At 35.3% G+C, this 16730-nt stretch overlaps 1 protein-coding gene across 1 annotated transcript in view; it reads left to right on the forward strand.

Moving 5' to 3' along the window:
* The first annotated feature begins 149 nt into the window (after positions 1–149).
* Positions 150–16730, forward strand: part of ATF7IP (activating transcription factor 7 interacting protein) — a 127452-nt gene continuing 110871 nt past the window's right edge. Inside the window, exon 1 of the mRNA XM_067695761.1 lies at positions 150–308. The gene's annotated coding sequence lies outside the window, so the exon portion shown is untranslated. The remainder of the gene's footprint in view (positions 309–16730) is intronic.

The following is a 16730-nucleotide window of genomic DNA, read 5'->3' on the forward strand; positions in this document are numbered from 1 at the left end:
ACCAGAAGATTTGCATGGGGAACGGCCAGTCCGTGAGCCCATTGGCTAAAAGCATGGTGGGCGTGACCAATATTACGACCGCCGAGCCCCGCCTACGATAATTTGCATAACGGCCCCGGCGCGTGCAAGGGAGAAGCGGGTTTGTTTTTGAATCTGCGGAGGCGGCGGCGGCGGCGGCAGCGGCAGCGGCGGCGGCGGCGCGGCGACTGGAGCGCGCGAGACTGAGGCTGCAGCGGAGGGGACGGAGGCGCGGGACGGCTCTGTAGGAAGGAATTTGGTTCCCCCTCCCTCCTCTCCCACCTCGAAAGGTATATGTGAGTCCCAGGGTCTATTATAACCACATTTTGTTAAATTATTATTGTATTTCTTTAGAGTCGAGACCACATTATGGCGGCTGCGGGAGCTGTGTTTGCGCCTGCGCGGTTGCGGAGCTGCGGGCGGGCGCTGCATGGGAGCACGTGATCTTGCGGGGTCGGGCTCTAGCTGCAGTTGTGCAGCTGGCGGGGCGGTGGCTGCGCAAGCGCAATATTCATTTTCAAGATAGAATGTTCTTGTTGGACGCCATTCGGGTTCTAGATTTAATTTTCCTCATTCTTGAGGGGTTTCGTTTTGTTACGCTCGAATTCCTATATTTTAAATGGAAAACATTTCTCTTATGTTGTATTCCCGTACCGACCTCAAACTCCTTTCTTGTATTTCTCCGATTCTCTGAGAAGCTGTGGACTTAATTTTGTGTAAAAATGATTCTCCCCTTGTGGTTCTCGATTTTTACTTCACTTTAAGGGTATTGCTGGATTCAAGTTTATATTTAGGGAGCGGAAGATCAGCACCTAGTGGTGTTCTCACGGGAAGTGCAATTATTTGAACTGCATATTTGCAAATACATTTTTAACCCTATCTTTACCAGTTCTGTTGGAATGTTTTCAAACTAGAAACAATTTGAGTTTTGGAAAAATGAAAGGGAGGGGGCATTGGAAGAATCTGTATAATGTCATTTAAAAAGAAATCTCAATCTCCTTGGGTATTTATTTTTTTTAATAAAAAACACCTCAGTCGGTGAAGTTTTAATTTAATCAGTGTGTGCCTCTGATCTTGCTTGCATTTGAGTTTTACATTTTTTCTGTTTCTGATCACTTGTCCATTACTGCTTCAGTTAGATTATTTTTGGTACCTTGACTTTTAAAATTAATCATTTCCTTACCATTTTGTTTGTAATGATATATAAAGTATAGACTTAAACTTGGTAAATTTTTCTGATAAAGAATTCTACAAAGAACTCCCAACTACACTGAGGCCTTTATGAGGAAATTGTGAATCATTGATAAATCAGTTGATTAAAAAAAAACAAACTGCCATATATACATGTGTGTAAGATACAATTGTGTTAGATTTTAAAAAATTGTATGTTCCTGGTTTTAGTTTCTTAAAGTAGTTATAAGTATGTTACTGATTATTTTACTTTAAAATGGTAGTGTCACTATATTTAAATATTATACAAACCCCTGGGAGAAGTTTTATACATTTGATATAATTGTACCATTGTGTAAATTATTTCTTACTGAGCTGAAAACTTGTAAATGGTTGTCATAAATTTCATCTGTGGTTTGTATATACAACAATTGTTTTCTTGGTTGGTTATGTAACTCTGAGTTTAAGTCAGTCACTTGTCAGATGAAGAAGTGGCTGTTGCTTTATAATCTTGGTTGGTTTAGGGACTTTATTGCCTACAAGAACGGTTAAGTATCAAATAGATGTAATTGAAGGGAGTACTTTTGGTTGGTGGAGTTTTAAAAAATGACATCACAAAGGAGATAGAATGAAGTGAAGGGAATAATTCTTTTTTTCTCAACAGAAAATATGTTGATATAATTTTTGAACCCCTGAAGTCTTCTACAGAGAAATATATTTAGAGGGCAGTTGTGTAATCTTTTCCCTTTTATGCTTCCAGGGTAATTACCCAGCACACCGCCTCCACCCTCCAGACATTATTTCAGGTGTTGTAGAGTTGGAAATACATTGTATTTTCTGTATCTACGTCTATGTCTGTGTGTATGTGTTAGGTTAAGAAAAGAACTTTGATCATAGGGCATGGTTCATTCTGCACTTCCAAAAAAGTGAAATATTTTGGTTTATATATTTAAGCTTATGTTTTCATTTGCATATACAAATGATTGCCTCTTAGGTTAATGTGGAAGATCATAAGAGGCACTTGAAACACTGAAGAACATAATGTACTATGTAAATATGTATTGGTAGGACAGTTTTGCTGTTACATTTGTTAGAAAGGCAAATATAGTTCTATAAATTTAAAACTAAGATTAATGAATTGTCTGAACATCTACTGTTTGTTCATTGGTACTCTATCAATAACAAGCATGTTGTGGAATTTCAGTTAATATTAAGACTAGGTTACCAAATGAATACCAAGTTACTGGGAGTCATTTAAAATCTTTTTCACTATAGCACATTTGGAAAGTATTGAAAATTAATTAGAAATAAACACTTTTTTGGTGATTTTTGTGACATTTCCATTTATTGATTGATCAATTAGTTTATCATTTGGATCATAATTTCATTCCTGCCCTTTTAACTTAGTATTTTATTGTGGATATTTATCCATTTCGTTATTCTTTTGAAATTTTTTTTAATGATTACATAATAGTTATTTTGTGAAAATATCCCAAATGATCAAATGTTCTTGAAATATATTTTTAAATGGCTATGTAATATTGGTGTCTTTAATAAGAATGTACTGTGACTTACTAAATCTTTCTTTCCATTTTGTTGCCCATTTCTCTATTATAAATAAAGCTGCAGTGAACATCCTTGTACATGAGTCATGATCTACATCTCATAATATTTTTTTGAAATTACTGTTACAAAGGACTTTTAAAGTAATTTACAAAACTGATAAAACCTTAGTTTTATTGAAAAGCATTTCCTATACCACCATCAATTTGGTGGTTAGCATTTTTTTCTGATAACTAGTGAAATTGAACTTTTAAATATTTAATATATATGCAACTTTCTCATTTTTTGTGACTTTGCTGTTTGAGGTTATTTTGTGTATCTTTTTCTGTGGTAAATGTTAATGTCTTCCTTATGTGTAAGTTATTTATGGATATTAGCCCTTTGCTTTTCATATTTTTTGAAGTTTTTTTTTTGTTTGTTTTTGTTTTTCGGTACGTGGGCCTCTCACTGTTGTGGCCTCTCCCGTTGCGGAGCACAGGCTCCAGACGCTCAGGCTCAATGGCCATGGCTCACGGGCCCAGCCGCTCTGTGGCATGTGGGATCTTCCCGGACCGGGGCACAAACTCGTGTCCCCTGCATCTGCAGGCGGACTCTCAACCACTGTGCCACCAGGGAAGCCCTGAAGTTTTTTTTTAGTTAAGATTTTTTTTTTTAATTGCTATGGTTTTACAGATTTAGAATTGTTACATTTTTATGAAGTCAAATGCACTGCTTTTTCATGTGTTATTTCTTCCAGGACTTCTCTGCATAAAAAATATTGTAAGATGAACTAAATGTTCGTCTGTTCTGTTTATTTTTTCTAGATGTTTTAATTATCTTAAAAAATACCTTTTGGCCTATATGGAGTTTATTTTGACATTGCGTAAAGATGGGTTGCTAGTTTTCCATCTTTTCCTAATTTTCTTAGAATTTTATGTTGATGATACATTTCTTCTTTTGATCATAACTTACTAAGTTTGAGCTATCAATTCTGCTTCATTTACTAGGGATATTTAACTTGAGGTCCATTGACCTTTGGGGGTTCTAGAGATACTTAAAAAACTTCCGTGGATTCCATGATATACGCAATTTTGTGTGAGTGTACATATGTGCTTTTTTTTTCCTGGGGAAAGAGTTACAGTTTTATCAGCTTCTCACAAGAATATGTAATGTAAAATCTAAAAGCAGGTTAACAACCCTGGAACTGGGCCTTGTTTATATAGCAGTACTGCATTGTCTTATTTGCTGTAGTGCTATAGACTATATAAATATATGAAGGGGCAGTAGATATCATTCCTTTTCACAATTTTCTAAGCTAATTTTCCCTCCTTTTGTACATACATTTGGCAAAGTTTAAAAACCAACTATTTGAAGTTTTGTTTAGAATTGCATAAAACCTAAATTAGGGTATGTTTACATCTTTATACTGTTTTTTTTTTTAATTCACGAATATGATGCATTTTCTGTAGATCCCACAAAAATGTATTGTTTTTAGGAACTCTGAGAAAAATTGTGGTACTGTTACTTTCTATTAAGGTGTTATCTTACTGGTTTCCTATAATGGTATAATGTTAATAGGGATGACATGATAGAGGATATAGGACAACATTTCCAGTTTTAATCTGCTTTAGAATATAGCATCATGAAAATAGTGCAAGTATGAAGTTAGAAATGAGAAAAATAGGTTACCAAGATAGTGTTCTGCAGTATTTGAAAACAAAATTTTTCTTGTGTATTTAACGTAGACCTTTTTTTTTTTTTCCAAATTTATTTATTTAATTTATTTTTGGCTGTGTTGGGTCTTCGTTGCTGTGTGTGGGCTTTCTCTAGTTGCGGCGATTGGGGGCTACTCTTCATTGTGGTGCACACGCTTCTCATTGTGGTGGCTTCTCTTTTTGCGGAGCATGGGCTCGGCGCATGGGCTTCAGTAGCTGTAGCATGCAGGCTCAGTAGTTGTGGCTCGCTGGCTCTAGAGTGCAGGCTCAGTAGTTGTGGTGCGTGGGCTTAGTTGCTTCGTGGAATGTGGGATCTTCCTGGACCAGGGCTCGAACCCGTGTCCCTTGCATTGGCAGGTGGATTCTTTTTTTTTAACATCTTGATTGGAGTATAATTGCTTTACAATGTTGTGTTGGTTTTTGCTTTATAACAAATTGAATCAGCTACACATATACATATATCCCCATATCTCCTCCCTCTTGCGTCTCCCTCCCACCCTCCCTATCCCACCCCTCTAGGTGGTCACAAAGCACCGAGTTGATCTCTGTGTGCTATGTGGCTGCTTCCCACTAGCTATCTATTTTACATTTGGTAGTATACATAAGTCCATGCCACTCTCTCACTTTGTCCCAGCTTACCCTTCCCCCTCCCCATGTCCTCAAGTCCATTCTCTATGTCTGTGTCTTTATTCCTGTCCTGCCCCTAGGTTCTTCAGAACCATTTTTTTTTGGACTCCATATATATGTGTTAGCATATGGTATTTGCTTTTCTCTTTCTGACTTACTTCACTCTGTATGACAGTCTCTGGGTCCATCCACCTCACTACAGATAACTCAACTGCATTTATTTTGATGGCTGAGTAATATTCCATTGTATATCTGTGCCACATTTTCTTTATCCATGCATCTGTTGATGGACACTTAGGTTGATTCTATGTCCTGACAATTGTAAATAGAGCTGCTGAACATTGTGGTACGACTCTTTTTGAATTATGGTTTTCTCAGGGTATATGCCCAGTAGTGGGATTGCTGGGTCGTATGGTAGTTCTATTTTTAGTTTTTTAAGGAACCTCCATACTGTTCTCCATAGTGGCTGTATCAATTTACATTCCCACCAACAGTGCAAGAGGGTTCCCTTTTCTCCACACCCTCTCCAGTGTTTATTGTTTGTAGATTTTTTGATGATGGCCATTCTGACTGGTGTGAGGTGATACCTCATTGTAGGTTTGATTTGCATTTCTCTAATGATTAGTGATGTTGAGCATTCTTTCATGTGTTTGTTGGAAATCTGTATATCTTCTTTGGAGAAATGTGTATTTAGGTCTTCTGGCAGGTGGATTCTTAACCACTGTGCCACTAGGGAAGCCTGACCTTTTTTTTTTTTAAACAGAAAATTTGAAAAGTTATCTGATTCATTTTTTGGCCAGTGTGGAGCCTAATAAATAATATATAATTAAGGTAAAAAATTTTCATTTTAGTCTCTTTTGGTAACATTAAATTTTCCTCTCATAAGGATGTTTCCCTAAGTATTAGTATACATTCATTCTCTATTAAATCTATTCTTTGTGCTGATTGCAGTGAAAAGTATAATCTTGATTGATAGTGTATTTTAGTTGTAATCCTACTTTTTAAAAATTATTTTTATATTAGGTACAGGAAAGAATGTCAGATTATTGTAAAAATATTTTTGTTGAATATAGTTAAACTTGAAAAATTGGTGGTTGTATGTAAAGAAGAAATCAAGGAAGTTAAAGATAGAAATCAAATGGTAAAATATTATTGGCTTTATAAAAATAACTCTAAGAAATAGGTAGAAATTGTGTTAAGATATTATTGGCTTTTCTTCAGCATTTTTTTCTAATGAAAAAATTTTGTCTTTGGATATTTTTCAAGCAAATCCACTTATAGCAGTTTGCATATTTTTATTTTTTTGTGTATGACCTTTGCCCTTACCTGAGAACTTTTCACAGTTCTGATGTATTGTGGTATCTGTGTTTTCAGAGTATAATAGTTAATTAGGGACAGGAGAAGTGCTACTAGAAAAATGCATATGGATAGGGGCAAGAAGAGATGGCTGGCATCTTGATAGAGAAGAGCTGTCAGATTCCAAGTGTTAGAACAAGAATTAAAAAACTTAGTTTTGAGGTTACTTAATTTGGGAATTGTTATTCTTAAAGACACATTATTTATAGCATGTTCATTATGGTAATAGATGATCTTATTATGATTCTGAATTATAGGAATATTTAATTATGCTAAATTTGTTCAAGAAGACAAAGAGATGTATGATTTGGTTTAGAAAGATTTCTATTATACTTTTTGTTTTTAAGTTTTGAGGTATATGGAAAATTCATACATTATCATACCAAGTTTTTCAAAGGAGTCACATGTAGAAAGAAGTTTGAGAGTAAAGTTCTTGCTTTTGAGTTCCTAACAGCTGTAGGGCATTATAAATAAAAATAAGGTGATATTTTAACAGTAGATTATAAAAAATATCAAGTAGCTCTGGGGAGCATTGTCCTTGTTAGTTTCCTAGAGTATCTAGAAACTACCTATCCATTAGTGGAGCTTCTTTTTTTAAAATCCTTGCCCATTTGATCTTGTTATGTTCTTTAGAGAGTCCAAGACTAAAAATTACTTCTCAGAGTTCTTAGATTGTCATGCAATCTGCAGAGGAAATCAGTGTTTTTTTTCTGTTATTTTACTTTTTTCAAAACAGAGAAGTGAATTCCACAAAATTAAACCGTTTATATATGCTTCAGGTTGTACGGTGGAATCCATCTTGTATCGGAGACACTATGATTGCTGGGCAGCATTTCCAGTTTTTTAAGTGCTGCAAAGTGAGAAAACCAGGGCGCTAGTGTTTATTTATACAATGTGAACGTTTTCAGTTTTGAATTTTGATCTTTGGGTTTTTGAGTCTTTAAGAGAATGACCCGGGCATCTCCTTGGTCACCTTCCAAAAAATGTGGCAGGCCTAAGGGTACAGTTGATATTATCTTCCTGAGAGTCTTTATAATTGGGCCTATGTAAACATGAATGTCTGGGAAATGAAGATGACCTTTACCATCAGAAATATTAACTTTACCATCAGAAATATTCACTTATTCATGTCTGCAATTTTTCATTGTTTAGAATATTATTAAGAATTTTGTGTTATTTTTTGTTATACAAAAAACAATTATCAGTTATAGTTCTAGTAACTAGGAATAACTAGATATATTCCCTTTAGTTTGGGAGAGAGACCCCTTTTTATGATGATGATGTGAGGTAGTAGTGTTATTATGTCAAACCGTATACTCCTTTCTCCCTTTCTTTGTTGTTTGTGTAGCCCTGTGTTACTTTGGGAACTGTTGTCTTGGTAGGTACCCAGGAATTATGTGTATGGCACTTTTACATTCTAATAAGGAACTTGAATTTTATGTTGGAATAGTGGTTCTGAGAACTGACAGGGCTGTAAAAGGATCTCTCCTTGAGCCAGTAATTGTCCAAGATGATGTCTTCCATTTTGTGGAAAGGTAAACTTAGAAGGTAGGAAGAGTTTCTGCTGTTTTGAGGACCAGGAGCAAAAGAAAAAGAGATTTTGGTGAATCAATAACGAACGACTTGACTGCTTCAGCTCATTTTCAACTAAGACTTGCCAGCTTAGGAGTGTACCTGCCCTGTTACCATTATTAGATTAAATGTCTCAAGAGAAGGAAGAAATGGGGAAGAGTATGGAAAAGAGACTGTTTTTGAACTTCTTTTATTTCCTTTTAGGTAGTCAATGTCAGGAGCTGATTGGATTACAGTAAAGGCTAAACTGCTTTGAGACACTCTGTCACTGTTAAGGATGATGTTTATTTCTCTTGTGTAATAATACAGGGAAAAACTCTTCAGGTTTGTAAGTGGCTTTGGCTTAATGTATGGTTTCCATATGTTGAACATGGTTTCTGGGTTGAACATGGCTGCTTTCACCAGCCAGGGGCAAGGGAGAAAGAACAATGGGAGTGCACGCTCATTGTTTTGAGAGCCTCATCTGGAAGTAGTACTATCATTTAGATTCATGTGTTATGGGTGAGAATTTAATCATTGGAACATACTTAGCTGGGAAATGTAGTATCTGGCTGGACAACCATGTGTTCAGCTAAAATTAGAAAATTTTATAAAAGAAGGAGAGAAATGGGTATTAGAGAACAGTTAGCCTTTTCTGCTACTAAAGGCAGCTGGAGAAGTGGTCTCTAATTAATTCATAATTTGATATTGAAAACTGGTTTTCTGTTTTAAGAATTAGATCCAGTTGTAACTATATATCTTCCTTTGAAATGGAATTTTGAGAGCTTTGTAATCATGATTCCTGACAGATTGTAGTTACTATAAATATTTACCTTATTAGGCAGAGTTTTTCCTCTTTCTGCTTGCTTTTGAAAACATTAAATCATGATTAGTTTTGCAAGAATTCAGTGTACTATCTTTGAATCTTGCCAGTTAACTTACTTTAAAAGGATGAAGGACTGTAGGTAAACTCTGACAATTGTTTTAACTGCTTCTTTTAATTTCAAAGTTGAGTTTATGATTTCTCAAGATGGAAAATGTGATTTTTGAGGGCCTTGTAATATACACAGGTAAAAAATAACTGTGGTCATAAATTCTTTGCTTACAAGTAAAACTTATCTGATAAGTAAGTAATAAGTAACTAATTAAAAACAGCTCTTTGTAGATGATAAGTGTAACACAATAGATATCTGTGTAAGGCACAGAAAGTGGGACTCTGTTGGGGGGAGGTCAAGGAAACCTTAGAAGAGTTGTATTTAAAAAAATTTTTTAAAAAAATATTTATTTATTTATTTGGCTGCACCGGGTCTCTGTTGCGGCATGTGGGATCTTCAGCTGCGGCATGTGGGATCTAGTTCCCTGACCAGGGATCAAACCTGGACCCCCGGTATTGGGAGCTTAGGGTCTTACCACTGGACCACCAGGAAAATCCCAGAAGAGTTGTATTTTAAAAGAAGAATTACAAGGATATTCTTAGTAAAGGGAATAAAGAGGGTATTCAAAATCTCAGAGGTGGGAAAGAAAGTATTATGTTTAGGAGAACATATTCTGATATAAATCCTTGATTTTTGTAAATAAAAAACCATTGATGCCATGGTGCCTACATAATGTACCTAATAAAGGATATTGTTATTCTCAGCTGGAAGTTCTCTAATTTCTCTTTTTACTTTGTATCTCTTTTAAAGGCATTTATTCCTTTCAACTTTTATGTTTATAGTTATTTGTGTAGTACTTTATAAGCTTCCTGCAGTTAGGAATTTTATCTTACTGATGTATCTGGCAAATGTCGCATTTTAAGGACAAACCCTTTCTAATTAGGTATAATAAGACTGCTAATAAAAGTATAAAATTGCATTCCACAATACCTACCTTAATATTCAATAAATATTTGCTTATTGAAAGAATAGAACCCCTTTGTTTTAGGTACAAAAAAAAAAAAGGTAAGATGTTCTAGCTCCTTTCATTTAATGCATGATAATCTACATGTCAGAACTTTTAGTGGTTGTTGTTTTTAAATAATTAACCATGAAGTTTACTTAAGCAAGCATCCACTGGGTAAATTGTCAAAAGATTTGACAGACACTTTGCATCTGGAAAATTATAAATAGTAAAATAACTTGGAAAAAATTCTTCAATCCCATTCATTAAGAAATAGAAAAAATTTAAAAAACACCATTGCTTACCTATTAATAAGAAGTTTCTAAAATATAATTCTGAAGGACATATGTATGAAATTAATAAGGGTTTGATGAAAAGATGGAATGACATAATTATTTTGAGTTGTGTAATTCTCTTCTCCATCAAACATATTTTAAGTGATATAATAGTTGGCAGATTAAAAATATGCAAGCAAATTGACAGAAGAAAAAGAAAGAACAAAAGAAAAGACAAAGAATTTTCCTAAAACCAGTTAGTAATATCATGAAGTGGAAAGTATAGTAATTTTGTATTGGAACCTGGCCAATTTGTGTTTCCCAGCAGTATTTCTTACATATAAAATGGTGATACCACCTACCTGGTAGGCTTATTTTGAGAGATTAAATGAGATTAATTATATAAAATGTTAGCATTTGTTCCTGACACACTTTTAATCTCTGGCTTCAACCAATTGATGAATCTATTAGTAAGACATGAATATTTACTAAGAGGCAGCTACGTGAAGCTTTAGGGAGCCCTGCAGTACAAGGAGATATATGGAAAATGACAGTATTCTTCCTTACTGGAGTTAGAACTTATATACATTTAAAAAGCAACTTAGAAAAGTAGGTTTAATCATGCCCCTTACTAGTAGGAAAAATATGAATTTAGAAATGTAGTTTATTTGCAAAGGTTTGTGAGAGAGTCCAGCTTTAGGACTTATTCATTAAATTAAAACAAAAACAAAACCAAAAAACACTACCAGAGTACTTAAGAATAAAAACCCCTCAAAGATTACTAAATCTCTGAGTCTCATCATGGTGAAAAAGCAGCCATTTTCTCACATTAATTATTTATCTTCAAGGTTTGTCATAATTCTTCAGACTGTCATTATTGCCAAAGTTAGAGATGAAGTCATTTATTTTGGGAGCTAGATCCACATAGAATTATCCTGTTTTCTTTTTGTAATTTTAGGGTGCAGGGTGATCCCTCACCCCTTATTTACCCTTCAGCTATGGAACTTGCTGGGCATGCTCACTTAAAATTGAGGCAAAACAAAGTGTCAGTTTTCTTCCATAACCCTTCCCGTGGCCAAGTTTCTGCCCCTTAAGGTACAGATTTGATCATATAAGTTTGTTTAATAATTTTCTGATTCTTTATTTCGATGTTTTGTTTGACTCGTTTATTGAACTAATGACGTATTGTTAAGTATAGAAAGGCTTCTCTTTGCTTAACAAAACTATGTCCATTTGATATAAGAGTTAAGTTCTGTCTAGTTTTATAAAGCATAATAATTTACTTATTTATTTGCTTGGTTACAAGATTAGGAACCAAGAGCCATTTAATTTATCTCAATGAGATTTTGCCTGCATTACTTAGAACTGTATGGTATCATGGTTCTCTAAGAGTCCCACATTTGTCAGTGTTCCTTGTCTGTCAGGAAGTGATATTCTTTATTCCTCTTAAAGCTGGGAATCCATAAGTTATGAAAGAGATACTGTATTGATTTCCTGTGAAGACCTAGAAGGCATCATTTCTACATTTGAGATGCAGTCCTTTTTCCCTGTCATAGCTAATTAAGAGAGATTTGTTTTTAAACGTTGCATTTTTCTGTGGTCATGGTTACAAATTTGATTTATCCATTTTATTCTGAAAGGAAGGAAAACAGATTCTCATTGAAACTATGTAAGTGGGTTCATAAAAAGTAGAGAGACTCAGTTATGATACTTTATACAAGATTTAATCATTCTTCTAAGTAGTTTTTAAACAAGGCCAATCAATATATTCAGTATTTTTTTATAGAATTGTTCTTAAAATATTCTCATAGATTATTAACTTAAAACCTGTAGTAAGGTCTTTCATAGGATATTCTGCCCCCCCCCCCGGAATTCTGAGGGTGTTGGATCAAGATACTATTTAAATTACTATTTATACAAAATATATCTTAAATTGAGGGTTAAAGGTAGATTAAGAAGAAAGTATTTTTCTTATATGACCATTAAAAAGAAAATGTTAACCACAATTAAATCATTTCATTTAGTCCTAAATAATTCTTATCCTCCTGATCTAGAGTTAAGTAATCTACTTACACAAAGTTGTCTGCCCTGAACTATAACAGAATTATGGAAATCATGACTCATTCTCTTGATACAGTTATGACAGAGGTCCATCCATGAAGGTAATTTTATACCAGGATGCCTGTATCCATGAATCTCATCCATGTAATAGTAATAGTTGAGATGATTTGGTACAATCCTTTACTAAGGATTTTTTAATGTTTATTTAGAAGACACTTTTTTTCCCCCTCAGGTACAGTGGCAGCAAGGATCGTGACTCATTTTTGTTTCTTGATTTTCATTTTTCCAGGCTAGCCTACTTGCTTTCTATATCTGGTATACCGCTTTCATCCTTAGAATTTTATTCACCATTGTGGGGATTTCTCTCACCCCTCTTCTGTGTAGGACCTTTGTTTTCCATGTGCTATGTCTTTTTATTGACTTATTCTGTTATTAGGGGGAGTGGACCACATTCTCTAGTAGCTTTTTGAGAAAGAATATATAGGAGATATGTTCTTTGAGACTTATGTGTGTCTGAAAATTGTCATTTTATATTTTTAATGCTTGATTGATAGTTTGGCTAGGTATACAAAGCTAGGTTGGAAATCATTTTTCTTTAGAATTTTAAAGGCACTGCTCCATTAGCTTTTTGCTTCTGTTACTACTGAGAAATCTGAAGCCGTGCTTATTTTTGATTTTTTCCCTCAATGGAAGCATGTAGAATCTGTTATTAGTTTCCAGGTGTTCTGAAATTTCACTTTAATTCCTTCATATGGATCTATTTATTATTGTTTGCTGGAATTCATCAGGCCCTTTCAATTTAGCAGCTGTTGCCTTTCAGTCCTGGAATTTTTCTTAAATGATTTCATTGGTGATATTTTCTGCCATTCTATCATTCCAATGTGAATTTTTGGATGGATACTCAAATTTTCTTCTCTCTCTTGTTGACAGCTTTGTCGTTTTGCTCAGGTAGATTTTTTTTTTTTTTTTTTTGCGGTATGCGGGCCTCTCACTGTTGTGGCCTCTCCCGTTGCGGAGCACAGGTTCCGGACGTGCAGGCTCAGTGGCCATGGCTCACGGGCCTAGCCACTCTGCACCATGTGGGATCTTCCTGGACCGGGGCATGAACCCGTGTCCCCTGCATCGGCAGGCAGACTCTCAACCACTGTGCCACCAGGGAAGCCCTCAGGTAGATTTCTTATCATCAGGTCCTTTTATTGAGTTTTTCATTTTTTTCTATCATATTCCTAATTTCTGTTTTGTAATCCTTGCCTGTAGTATTCTATTCTTGACAAATGAATGCAGCATCTTTTGATATATATAGATATTAATTTATTTTTGAAGTTTTCTCCCTGTGTAGTCTGTTGCTTTGTGTTTTTTTTTTATTTCTGTCTTCCATCTTAGACTCTTAGACTTTTCTTAGTTGCCTTTCTCTTCCTTGCCTGACTGTATATAATATGTTGTGGAAGAGTAAAAAGTTGATTAGCATATCTAAATTTGTCAGTTTTGGACTTCATTATAGAGGCTGATCTGGGTGGGCTGTTTTTGGAGAGCTCCCAAGACCTTAAGGCCTTGTGTCTTGTGCTTGTTAACTACCCTCAGAGAGTAGTCTTACATTTTCATACATAGTAAGGATCGGATTGCTAGCATTCTGGGAGATTAATGGAGGAAGAGGATTGGATTCTCTTCAGTGAGCACTCAGTCCGTCTTTTTGGTATGCTACTCTCATTTTTAACTGTGGATATTGTTTTCAGACCTCTGCTAGGATTTGGGAGAGCAGGCATTCAGTGGAATGTGATGAGGGACATCTAGGGTATCTTACTGCTTCACAAACAGCTTTCACTGGTATTCTCTTTTTTAGTCATACAATCCTACTATTTGCTCCCTTCACCCCAATTTCCAAAGTGCTTAGTTCTTCTAGTTTCTATGTCTTTTGAAGTTTCTGCCATGTAAATCAAACTGGTTCTTAATTTATCCCCAATGCAGCTTAGAATATAGTGTTTTGGGAACTGCTGACTTAGTTACCAGTGGTTCTGCTTATTTTCCAGCTCCGCAAATCATGTAGCTATTGTCCCTTTTACTTTTCTCTTTGTTCTTGAGGATTTATGCCTTCAAAAAATACCTCCACTGTAGTTTTAGTGGGATTTGAGGGAGTGAAGTTAGGTGTTTTCAGTTTATCATCTTAGTAACCTTCTAATGTTCCTTTTCTCTTTATATATATATATATATATATATATATATATATATATAATGTTGATAGTAACTTGTGTAATTAAAGTGTATTAACTAAATTAATGAAAAGTGTATTTACTTTCTACTTAATACGCTGAAACCATTTTTTTAGGTTCCTAGGTTCCATGGAATTTTCAATATTCTGCATGTGCAAAGTTTTTTTTTCTCTTTTTTAAAAAAAATAAATTTATTTATTTATTTTTCGTTGCATTGGGTCTTCGTTGCTGAGTGCAGGCTTTCTCAAGTTGCTCCAAGTGGGGGCTACTCTTTGTTGTGTGCGGGCTTCTCACTGTGGTGGTTTCTCTCCTTGCGGAGCGCGGGCTCTAGGGCACGTGGACTTCAGCAGTTGTGGCTCGTGGGCTCTAGAGCACAGGCTCAGTAGTTGTGATGCCTGGCCTTAGTTGCTCTGTGGCATGTGGGATCTTCCCAGACCAGGACTCGAACCCATGTTCCCTGCACTGGCAGGCGGATTCTTAACCACTGCGCCACCAGGGAAGCCCCAGAGTTTTCTAATAGTGTGATATATGATATATAAAAAGTGTAGTAGTTGACTAAACTTAATTCTCCTATAGTTCTTTTTCATTACTACTTGTGTGACCCCTGGCAAATGATTACATTCTCTGGTCGTGAAAAATTTGAGATTATAGCACTATTATTTTACATGGTCATTGTAAGAGTGAAATGAAAAAATTATATGAAAAGGGCTAGTTTTATTTAGGAAGAGGTAAAACATTGAGTAATCATGGAGATGTTTACCTTACATTAGAAATGCCTTCCAAATGTGTTTTGCTTTCACAAATAAGCAATGATTGGGTTTTCTGACTAACCCTTCCAAAACCAAATTTCTTTTAACCTATGACATTATATAATCAAGCTGTACTCTTTCTTAGTAATGTTAAAAACTTTCTAAAGTAAATAATATATTTCTATAATTTTTATAGACATTTTTCAGACTTTATTCTAACACATATTAGCTCCTATGTAGTGCCTCTAAAAACACTTTAAAAACTGAAAAATGCCCTGCAAAAGGTATTTTTTTCCACCTTGGGTTTTGAAGTACAGAGCTGTTTAGGTCAAGACTAAAAACTTAGCTGACTTCTTCTTCTTGCTAGAAAGTAAGAGTTGAGATCCTAAAAATGAAGGTTCCTAAGGATGTAGAATTTTCGGAGATTTTTGTGATAGAAATGCAAACACAGGGAATTACTTTCAACTCACCATCTATTGAGCAAATACTATTTCACACTATGAAAGTGAGTGGAAAGTGAATTAAGTTGTTTCTGTCCTTTAAGAACTCATATATAAAGATATAAATAGTGAAATATGCTAAGTATAATGATGGTGTATATGAAAGACCTTGAGAGAGCAATTACACCTGGTTTGTGGGTTGGGCATAGTAAGGGGAAAGGAGAGCAAGGAAGAGATTGTCAGTGATAAGATAATTTAGGTTGAATCATGAGTAGGGTTTATTGGGTGAACCGGGATAGTCTCTTTGGGATAAAGAGTGAATGAAACATTGGCAGTGACACCACTTACCTGACTAACAGCCTAACCGTTATTCTTTCCTAAGTTGTTTCCGTGATGCACAGAAACAGAACCAGTGTGGGAAGGGACAGACAAAGCTCCAGTAGGCTTGGGCTGAGTGTAGTCTAGGATGTATTTTAGCTATTAGCACTTTCGTGAAGTTATTTAATTTTTGAGCATGTTTCCTCGATCACGAATTGGAGATAAAACCTATCTTGTAGGGTTAATGTGAGAATTAGTTTAAACAATGTATATAAAAACTTATATGAAGGCTTGATTTATATTAATGGACTTCCCTACTCCTTTGTCTTCTAAAGCCCCTTGCATGAAATAGGCAATCATTATATTGATTTGACTTACGTGCCTTGGGATAATAGAGAGGATATAGTAAATTAGTAGTAAAATGATTGTAGTGGCTGGAGGAGGATTGGTATAAGGAGGGAACTTAGATTATGTCTCTTATTTTGAAGTCTAAATTGGGTGAAAAGGTAGATCTTATAGCCAAGAGCCAGCATCTTAGCTTGCCCGGGAAAGCTTAGACTGAGAAGAAAGTATTTAGTATTTACATTGGAAGGTGTCTGGCGAGACGGGGGAGGCTGAGGGAGGTGTGGGGAGCATCGCACGTTTGAAGGTATATTACATAATTTAAACCTTTGTGGAACAGGCTTCCGAAAGAATCTGCTTTTTGAATATCAGCTGCTCTTCATCAGGCAGCTCTAAATGTTTTGGTTGGTTGTCTCTCCGTTAACCTTAGCCACATTCTAGTGCTCCAGTAATGTCTATCCTGTTCGAATCTTTCCCAGTT

This window comes from Pseudorca crassidens, chromosome 11 (assembly GCF_039906515.1).
Source record: "Pseudorca crassidens isolate mPseCra1 chromosome 11, mPseCra1.hap1, whole genome shotgun sequence".
NCBI classification, from domain to species: Eukaryota; Metazoa; Chordata; class Mammalia; order Artiodactyla; family Delphinidae; genus Pseudorca; species Pseudorca crassidens.